The sequence below is a fragment of the Ranitomeya variabilis genome, chromosome 4 (genome assembly GCF_051348905.1).
Source record: "Ranitomeya variabilis isolate aRanVar5 chromosome 4, aRanVar5.hap1, whole genome shotgun sequence".
NCBI lineage: Eukaryota > Metazoa > Chordata > Amphibia > Anura > Dendrobatidae > Ranitomeya > Ranitomeya variabilis.
This window is the reverse complement of record NC_135235.1, coordinates 699,878,543-699,887,289: the sequence shown is the minus strand read 5'-3', so window position 1 is coordinate 699,887,289 and position 8,747 is coordinate 699,878,543. Positions and strand designations below refer to the sequence as shown.

At 51.9% G+C, this 8,747-nt stretch overlaps 1 long non-coding RNA gene across 1 annotated transcript; it reads right to left on the bottom strand.

The window, feature by feature from the left end:
• Window positions 1–297: 297 nt before the first annotated feature.
• LOC143766422 (uncharacterized) lies at window positions 298–8,239 on the bottom strand. Its single transcript, XR_013213567.1, has 3 exons — window positions 8,131–8,239; window positions 6,680–6,772; window positions 298–1,280 (listed from the first exon to the last, which is right to left on the bottom strand). It is a non-coding gene; the product is annotated as an uncharacterized LOC143766422 (long non-coding RNA).
• Between the last annotated feature and the right edge of the window lie 508 nt (window positions 8,240–8,747).

The following is an 8,747-nucleotide window of genomic DNA, read 5'->3' as shown; positions in this document are numbered from 1 at the left end:
AATCTTCAATCCTCCCAAGACCTCCTACTCTCCTCCACACTTATTTCTCACACAACCGCCTCCAAGATTTCTCCCCAATATCCCCCATCCTCTCGAATTCCACGCCTCAACACGTCCGATTATCCACCACCCTTGGATCCTTCAGACAGAACCTGAAAACCCACCTCTTCAGGAAAGCCTACAGCCTGCAATAACCATTCTGCTGCCTCACCACCACCAGAGCTGCTGCACCCCCGACCTTTTGTCTCTTCCCCATTATCCCATAGTATGTAAATCAGCAAGGAAATGAAATTTCAACTCATAGCTGTCAAACAAGTTTATTACAAGTCAAATAGTTAGAAATAAAAACGAGAAATATATAAGTATGCATACATACAAATCAATAATAAAGAGTTTTAGAAATCAAAACAAGGAATTAAACATTAAAGACAGATTAATTACAAAAAAGAAAAACACATTTTGTACCAAAGTCCCCTGTGCTTTAGCTGCAAAAATTGTATTGTGGTGCTTAAAGGCAACCTGTCACCCCCAAAATCGAGGGCTAGCTAAGCCCACCAGCATCAGGGGCTTATCTACAGCATTCTGTAATGCATTCTGTAATGCTGTAGGTAAGCCTCCGATGTATCCTAAAAAATGAGAAAAAGAGGTTATATTATACTCACCCAGGGACAGTCCCGGTCCTGTCCGATGGGCACCGCGGTCCGCTCTGGCGCCTCCTATCTTCATCAGATAACGTCCTCTTCGTGTCTTCACGCTGCGGCTCCAGCACAAAGTACTGCAGTGTGCAGGCCCCAGGCCTCTCTGACCTTTCCCGGCGCCTGCGCACCGCAGCGTGAAGACAAGAAGAGGAAGTCATCCTATCAAGATGGGAGGCCCAGGACCGGACCACGACTTGGATCGGACCGCCCGTGTGAGTATAATATGACCTCTTTCTCATCTTTTAGGATACATTGGAGGCTTAACTACAGGATTACAGAATGATGTAGATAAGCCCCTGATGCTGGTGGGCTTAGCACACCATGGGAGAGCGGGGAGACAGAGGGAGAGCGGGGAGACAGAGGGAGAGCAAATCGAGAAAAAGGGTTTTTTTTGTTTTTTTTTTAGTAATTATACTCATCTATCTGACATTATCAGACGCCCACAGTGTCATCCCTTTGGGTCCTCACATGGATTGTGGGGGCACCGCCATTCCACTTGGTGAAAAGAAGTCCAGTGATGAAATGACATCTGCAGGGAGGTCACTGCTCTGGGGGGCACAGGATGGGGAAAAGTCACAATACCTAGAATAAAACAGAAAAAAAATAGAATTAGTTCTTACCGGTAATTCGGTTTCTAGGAACCTTCCACGACAGCAGTATCGGAGGATGTCTCCCCGCCCTAATAGGGGACAGGAAACAAAGAGGTTAAATACCCCTCCCCTTCCTGCAACCACCAGTGTTTTTTCTGGACACAGTAGCATGTATAGTTACCATTTAAGTGCAGGAATCATAAATTTATAAAACAGATAGGGAGGGAAATTAGTGCTGTCGTGGAAGGTTCCTAGAAACCGAATTACCGGTAAGAACTAATTCTATTTTCTCCAGTCATCTTCCACGACAGCAGTATCGGAGTGATACCAACCGCTAATTTCTTTAGGGAGGGACAACCGCCTGCAGAACACGTCTGCCGAACGTTAGATTCCTGTTGAAGTTGAGCCTGTAGTGCCTGGTAAACGTGTGTATTGACGACCAGGTGGCGGCTCTGCAAATCTGCTCTGCTGATGCGCTTCCCCTTTCTGCCCAGGAGGTTGAGACTGAGCGGGTAGAGTGGGCCTTCAGAGAAGCTGGGGGTGATAGCTTTTGAGAAGAGTATGCTAGGCTAATGGCCTGCTTTATCCAATTAGCGATTGTGCTTTTGGCTGCCTTCTTGCCCTTATTACGCCCTGACCACTGGATGAACAGGTTTTGATCCAACCTCCAGTCCTCCGTTTGCTGGAGGTAGAATAGGACCACCCTGCGGACGTCCAGGGTGTGAAAGACCTCCTCTTTAGGATTAGAGGGATTGGGACAGAAAGAAGGTAATATGATGTCCTGATTTCTGTGAAAGCTTGAAGCTACCTTAGGTGTAAAGGACGGGTCTAATTTGAGGATTATACTATCCGTAGTTATAGTCAGGAATGGTTCCTGAATCGATAAGGCTTGTAACTCCCCTATACGCCTGGCAGTAGTGATAGCTACCAGAAAGACCGTTTTGAGGGTTAAGATCTTTAAGCTAGATGCTGAAAGGGGTTCAAAGGGGTCCCCGGTCAGACCCTTTAGCACCAGGTTTAAGTCCCAAGGTGGGGTATGGATCTGGAGTTTCGGACGGATTCTGGTTGCCGATGATATGAATCGTTTCACCCATCGATGACTTGCTAGATCCCGGTCAAAGAAAGCACCAAGAGCTGACACCTGAACCTTTAGGGTACTTGGTGAAAGACCCAGCTCTAAGCCCTTCTGTAGGAATTAAAGAATCTGCGCAATATTTGGGTTGAAAGGATCCGGTCTGTTCGGGGCACACCATGATGAAAATTTCTTCCATATCTTGCCATAAATGGCGTTCGTTATTGGCTTCCTACTTTTCTGTAGGGTTTCGATTACTTCCTGCGAGAGTCCTCTGGCTCTCAGGATCTCGGCTTCAGTAACCAGGCTGTCAACTTTAGTTTGTGTAGGTCTGGATGGGTCAGGGGACCCTGTTGAAGAAGGTCGTGTCTCTGTGGTAGCGGAATCGGGCCTTCTAGACACATGCCAGTTAGTGCGCTGAACCAGCTCCTTCCTGGCCATAATGGGGCCACCAAAATCGTTGTGACCTGATCCGTCCGGATCTTCTGCAACGTCCTGGGTAGCAATGGTATTGGTGGAAAAGCATATGCCAGGGTAAACTCCCAGGGGTGGGAGAACGCGTCCAGTCCTAGTGTCCCGTTTGAGGGGGTCAGGGAGAAGAAGGTGTTTGATTTTGTGTTCTGAATGCTGGCAAATAGGTCCACATCGGGAGTTCCCCACCTTTGGACCAGGGCTAGGAATACCTCCTGGTTTAGAGATCATTCCCCTGGATGGAAGTCTCTCCGGCTGAGATAATCCGCCTGGGAATTGTCCAATCCCCTTATATGAACTGCCGAGATTGACATCAGGTGGTTTTCTGCCCAGGAAAAAATCCTTCCAGCAGTCAGCTTCAGGTTCGAGTGTCCTGTGCCCCCTTGGTGTCGGAGATATGCCACGGTGGTCATATTGTCGGACATCACCCGGACATGGTAGCCCTGGATGATGATAGATGCGGCTTTTAGCGCCTCTTCCACCGCTTTCAATTCCCTCAGATTTGAGGAACTGCGTCTCACATCTGGGGCCCACAACCCCTGGAAGTGGAAGCCTTCTATCACGGCGCCCCAACCTCTCTGACTTGCGTCTGTTGTGAGAACTCTGAGGGGAAGCTGATCCCAGCTGACTCCTCGGTGTAGATTCTGGGGGTTCAGCCACCATAACAGAGAGGATCTCACATGCGAGGGAAGGGGAATCTTCCTGGTTAAGGCCATCTGATGTCCTCTTGAGTATGCCAGGATGTGTGATTGAAGTATTCTCGTATGGGCTTGTGCCCAGGAGACTGCTTGAATGCAGGATGTCAATGAACCCAGGACTGACATAGAGTTTCTTAGAGTCGGGGCTCTTTGATCTCTGAACCTGGAGATCCTGCGGACAAGATCGGTCTGACGGTCCTCGGGTAGAAAGGACATTCTCTTCTCCGAATCCAGAAGGATTCCTAGGAATTTCTTCTGTGGTGAAGGCTGGAGGTCTGATTTCTCCAGGTTCGGGATCCACCCGAGAGATTCTAGAATGTCGAGGACTCTTGTCATATCCTGATTGAGACGTGAAGCGGATGGAGCGATGATAAGAAAATCGTCCAGGTATGGTATGACACAGATCCCCTGTTGACGAATAAAGATTACCGCTTCTGTCATGATCTTGGAGAAGACTCGTGGAGCCGACGAGACTCCGAACGGGAGGACGTTGAATTGGTAATGGCTGACCCGTTTGTTTTGGGAGATCGCGAACCTGAGGAATCTTCTGTGGTCTGGGTGTATTGGCACATGATAGTATGCATCCCTCAGGTCCAGCGTCGCCATCACCCAGTCCTGACCGATCAGCGGGATTGCTGATCTGATCGATTCCATTTTGAATCTCCGGTATTTTATTACCTGATTTAGAGGTTTCAGGTTGATAATGATGTGATGTTTCCCTGAGGGTTTTTTCACCACGAAGAGGTGGGAATAGTGACCTTCTCCTATTTCCCGATGTGGTACCTGGGAGATCACCTTCGCTCAAAGCAGGCCTAGGATATCCGGCATCAAAATTTCCCGAAGTCCTGGGGATTGTAGGGAAGTGATAGACAGACGATGGGGAGGAGGACTCTCGAACTCCAACCTTAGTCCCTCCCGTATGGTACGTAGGACCCACTGGTTTGTGGTAATCACCTGCCACTGGGAGAGGAATCCCGAGAGTCGACCCCCGACCGGAGGGCAGTCATTGTTTTTCAGAGGCCTGAGTCGGTTGGGGGACCAGGATGTTTCTGGCTTTTCCTCCCTTGGGGTAACTCCATCGTCCTGATTTGCCCTTACCCCTGTAATTCTGCTGGGGGGTTTGGTCATGGGGGGGACGAAAAAAACGCTTCTTAGGGTTCTTTTGTTCCGGAAGGACCTTCTTATCCGAAGCTTTGTCCAAGATTTCGTCCAGGACTGGCCCAAATACATAATGACCCTGGAAAGGTATACCGCAAAGCTTAGACTTTGAGGTAATATCACCTCCCCAGGATTTAAGCCACAAAGCTCTTCTAGCGGAATTAGTGAGAACCGCTGATTTAGCGGCAACCCGTACTGATTCTGCGGAGGCGTCCGCGAGGAATCCGGTTGCCCTTTGGAGCAGAGGAAGAGAATTAAGAATCTCTTCTCTGGGTGTACCCTGCACCAGGTGATTTTCCAATGTACGCAGCCAGAGGAACAGGGATCTGGCTACACATGTTGATGCCACGTTGGACCTCAGTAGGTTAGTTGAAGTCTCCCAGGATTTTCTTAATAAACTCTCAGTTTTGCGATCCATGGGATCTTTTAGCTGGGAGGAATCTTCAAAAGGCAGGGCCGTTTTTTTGGTTACCCTTGAAACCTGGACATCAACCTTGGGCATTTCGAAAAGAGAACAGTCTCCTTCCAAGGGAAAACGGTTCTTGAGTTCTGATGGCACATTTAACCCTTTCTCTGGAAGGCCCCACTCATGGAGGATGAGGCTTTCTATATTTTTGTGTATGGGGAATCCCTTTACCGATTTGGGCTTTAACCCCCCAAACATGTCATCCTGTACAGAATGGCCCTCCACCTCCTCCTCCACCCCCATGGTGCCCCTCATCATAGACACTAATTCCTCCAAATCCTCGGAGGAAAAGAGATACTTTTTGTTGTCTGATTTGGGAGCAGAGGTAGAGGCAGAACTCTCATTCTCCCAACGGTCCCCTGAGTCAGAAGTATGCACTTCTCCTGAGTCAGAGTCAGAGACTACAGGGGCTATTTTCCTTTTTTTTGCAGGAGGAGGCTGTGGTGTCGGGGGCTGGGAGAAGGTCGCCATGGAAGATTGAACTTCCTGCCTGATGAGAGTCCTGATGATGTCCATAAGAGAGGGCTGTTCAGCACGCAGAACCTCGTCTGTGCATGGCTGGCAGAGCTTCTTTTTATATGTGGAGGGAAGCTTGGACGCACATGCAGCACACTTGCGACTGGGCACCTTCTTAGGGGCAGAAGTCTTGTCTCCCTAAAGGAGAGAGAGAGAAGACGGACTAAGTCGCTTGATTTTAGAAAAATGGACAGCAAGGGACATCATCCCACTACTTACGGCAGGGGGGTGAGCGCTGGGCTCTGCAGAAGCAGAGTGAAGGGATTTGTCGCCATCCATATCAGAGATCTGACTATAGAGGGTATAGACAGGAGGTCTTACCTGGAGGCTTCCTTAGCCAGGAATAAATAGGTTACCGAGGCTCCCAGTGAGATTGGTGGTGCTCCTCCCCCTCGAGGTGTCCGTTTGATGGGGGGGGGGGGGTCAGGGACGCCCCGTCCATGCCGCCACTGCATGTCCCGGCTCAGGACGCTGAATGGCGCGCGCTGGAGCTGCGGCGCAAGGGGCCGGCGAAAAACCCGGAAGTTCGGCTGAACGTCACTTCCGGTGCGCGCGCGCCAGCTCCAGCAGCAGCATGGAGGGAGGAGGAAGCCGGGGAGCTTGAGAAGGACCCCGGAGCACCACACCGCCCTGCTTTGCCACCCGAAAGAGGCGCGGGTAGGGCGGGCAGGGGTCCCAAGTCGCGTGGAAGGTCACGGAGATGGGAGCAGTCTGGATAGAGGAGGAGAGCGGAGCCCCCGACCTCGACTGCCTGGCTAGAAAGGTAACAGTGCTCCCGATCGCCGGCCACGGCAGCACTATCAGAGAACCTCTTCATGCCCCATAGGGGACAGGAAAAACACTGGTGGTTGCAGGAAGGGGAGGGGTATTTAACCTCTTTGTTTCCTGTCCCCTATTAGGGCGGGGAGACATCCTCCGATACTGCTGTCGTGGAAGGTGACTGGAGAAAATCATGCAGAAAACTGGATACAAGTAGTGGCTAACACCAGTGCCACCGGGCTAATACTGACCAGCACAGCGTGCGAGGGGAGAATAAAGCCAGGGATCTGGAGACATTGTTGTAAAGCTGTTTCGCTCCCAGAGGTCATAGGTCAGTCATCAACCTGACAGAATGTGTCCCCAATAATATTAATGAGAAAACGATTTATGTATTAAAAGAAAAAAAAAAAAAAAAAAACAGGTCCGACTCCTCACCATCAGGCAGAGATTCTCATGCTAAGTAATATCAATCCCTCAGATCTCCATCATCATTCATCCCCTCCCCTGTTCGCCCCCACACACGTAGCACTATACTTCCCTGCACCCCCCACCGCAAGTGACATCACACACACTGACCTGCACAGCACGTGACATCAGCCCCCCACACCACACAGACCCATGCGAGTAACATCAGCCCCATTCTACAGGTAGACCCCCCTGCACGCAGATACCCCACGCAGGCAACATGACCCCATCCCAACAGAGACTCCAGCACACAGCCTCTCTTCCCCAGAGACCTGCAGCCCCCCTTCCCAACAGACACCCAGCACCGCTAGCAAGGAACATGACCCCCTTCCCACTGAGACCCCCAGCATGCAGTCACCCTTCCCCAGGCACACCCCCCTCCAGCATGCAGCCCCATGCAAGCAACATCACCCCATTCTCCCCAGGCACACCCCCCTCCAGCATGCAGCCCCATGCAAGCATCATCACCCCATTCTCCCCAGGCAGCCCCATGCAAGCATCATCACCCCATTCTCCCCAGGCAGCCCCATGCAAGCATCATCACCCCATTCTCCCCAGGCAGCCCCATGCAAGCATCATCACCCCATTCTCCCCAAGCAGCCCCATGCAAGCATCACCCCATTCTCCCCAGGCAGCCCCATGCAAGCAACATCACCCCAGGCAGCCCCATGCAAGCAACATCACCCCATTCACCCCAGGCAGCCCCATGCAAGCATCACCCCATTCTCCCCAGGCAGCCCCATGCAAGCAACACCCCATTCTCCCCAGCAGCCCCATGCAAGCAACACCACCCCATTCTCCCCAGGCAGACCCCCCCCACCAGCATTCACATGCAGCCCCATGCAAGCAACATCACCCCATTCTCCCCAGGCAGCCCCATGCAAGCAACATCACCCCATTCTCCCCAGGCAGCCCCATGCAAGCATCACCCCATTCTCCCCAGGCAGCCCCATGCAAGCATCATCACCCCATTCTCCCCAGGCAGACCCCCCCCCACCAGCATTCACATGCAGCCCCATGCAAGCAACATCACCCCATTCTCCCCAGGCAGCCCCATGCAAGCAACATCACCCCATTCTCCCCAGGCAGCCCCATGCAAGCAACACCCCATTCTCCCCAGCAGCCCCATGCAAGCAACACCACCCCATTCTCCCCAGGCAGACCCCCCCACCAGCATGCACATGCAGCCCCATGCAAGCAACATCACCCCATTCTCCCCAGGCAGACTCCCACTTACCTGATCTATGACTTTGGAGAATGACCCCCATAATACCCCAAATCTTGCACAAAAATCCTCGAAATCCAGCCATGACATCCACAGCCTCCTCCTGTCTGCTCTGCTCTGCGGAGGAAGAGGCAAATCCTGCAAAAAACACTCCAAAACCAAATCCTGCACGAAATCCCGCCATGATATCCACAGCTTCCTGGTGTGTGCTCTGTCTGTTCTATGGAGGAAGAGGCGCCGCCCCTTCCGGTCACATGGGCAGAGGTCCTTTAGCCGACTTGGATTTAGCCTCTACCGTGAGCTAAGCTGCTCTGTGAGTCTGTGTGTGTGTGTGTGTGTGTGTGTGTGTGCGCGGTGCTGTGCTGTGTGTGCAGTACTTTGTGACTGTGTGTGTGTGGTGCGGCTTTACATATGGGCAGTGTTAGCTGCACCCGGCGGCTAACGCTGCCCGCTATTAAAGAGAAATGGTATTCACGCCTCTCCACGCCCATAGGGGCGTTGGGAAGCGTGAATATTCCTTTGGCTTTAGCAGCAGGGACAGGATCCTGTCTCCAGCTGTGGCTACTGGCACAGGGCGGGCCCCCCTTGACTCAGGGGCCCCATAGCCACTGGCAAGGGGCCCCTGGAGC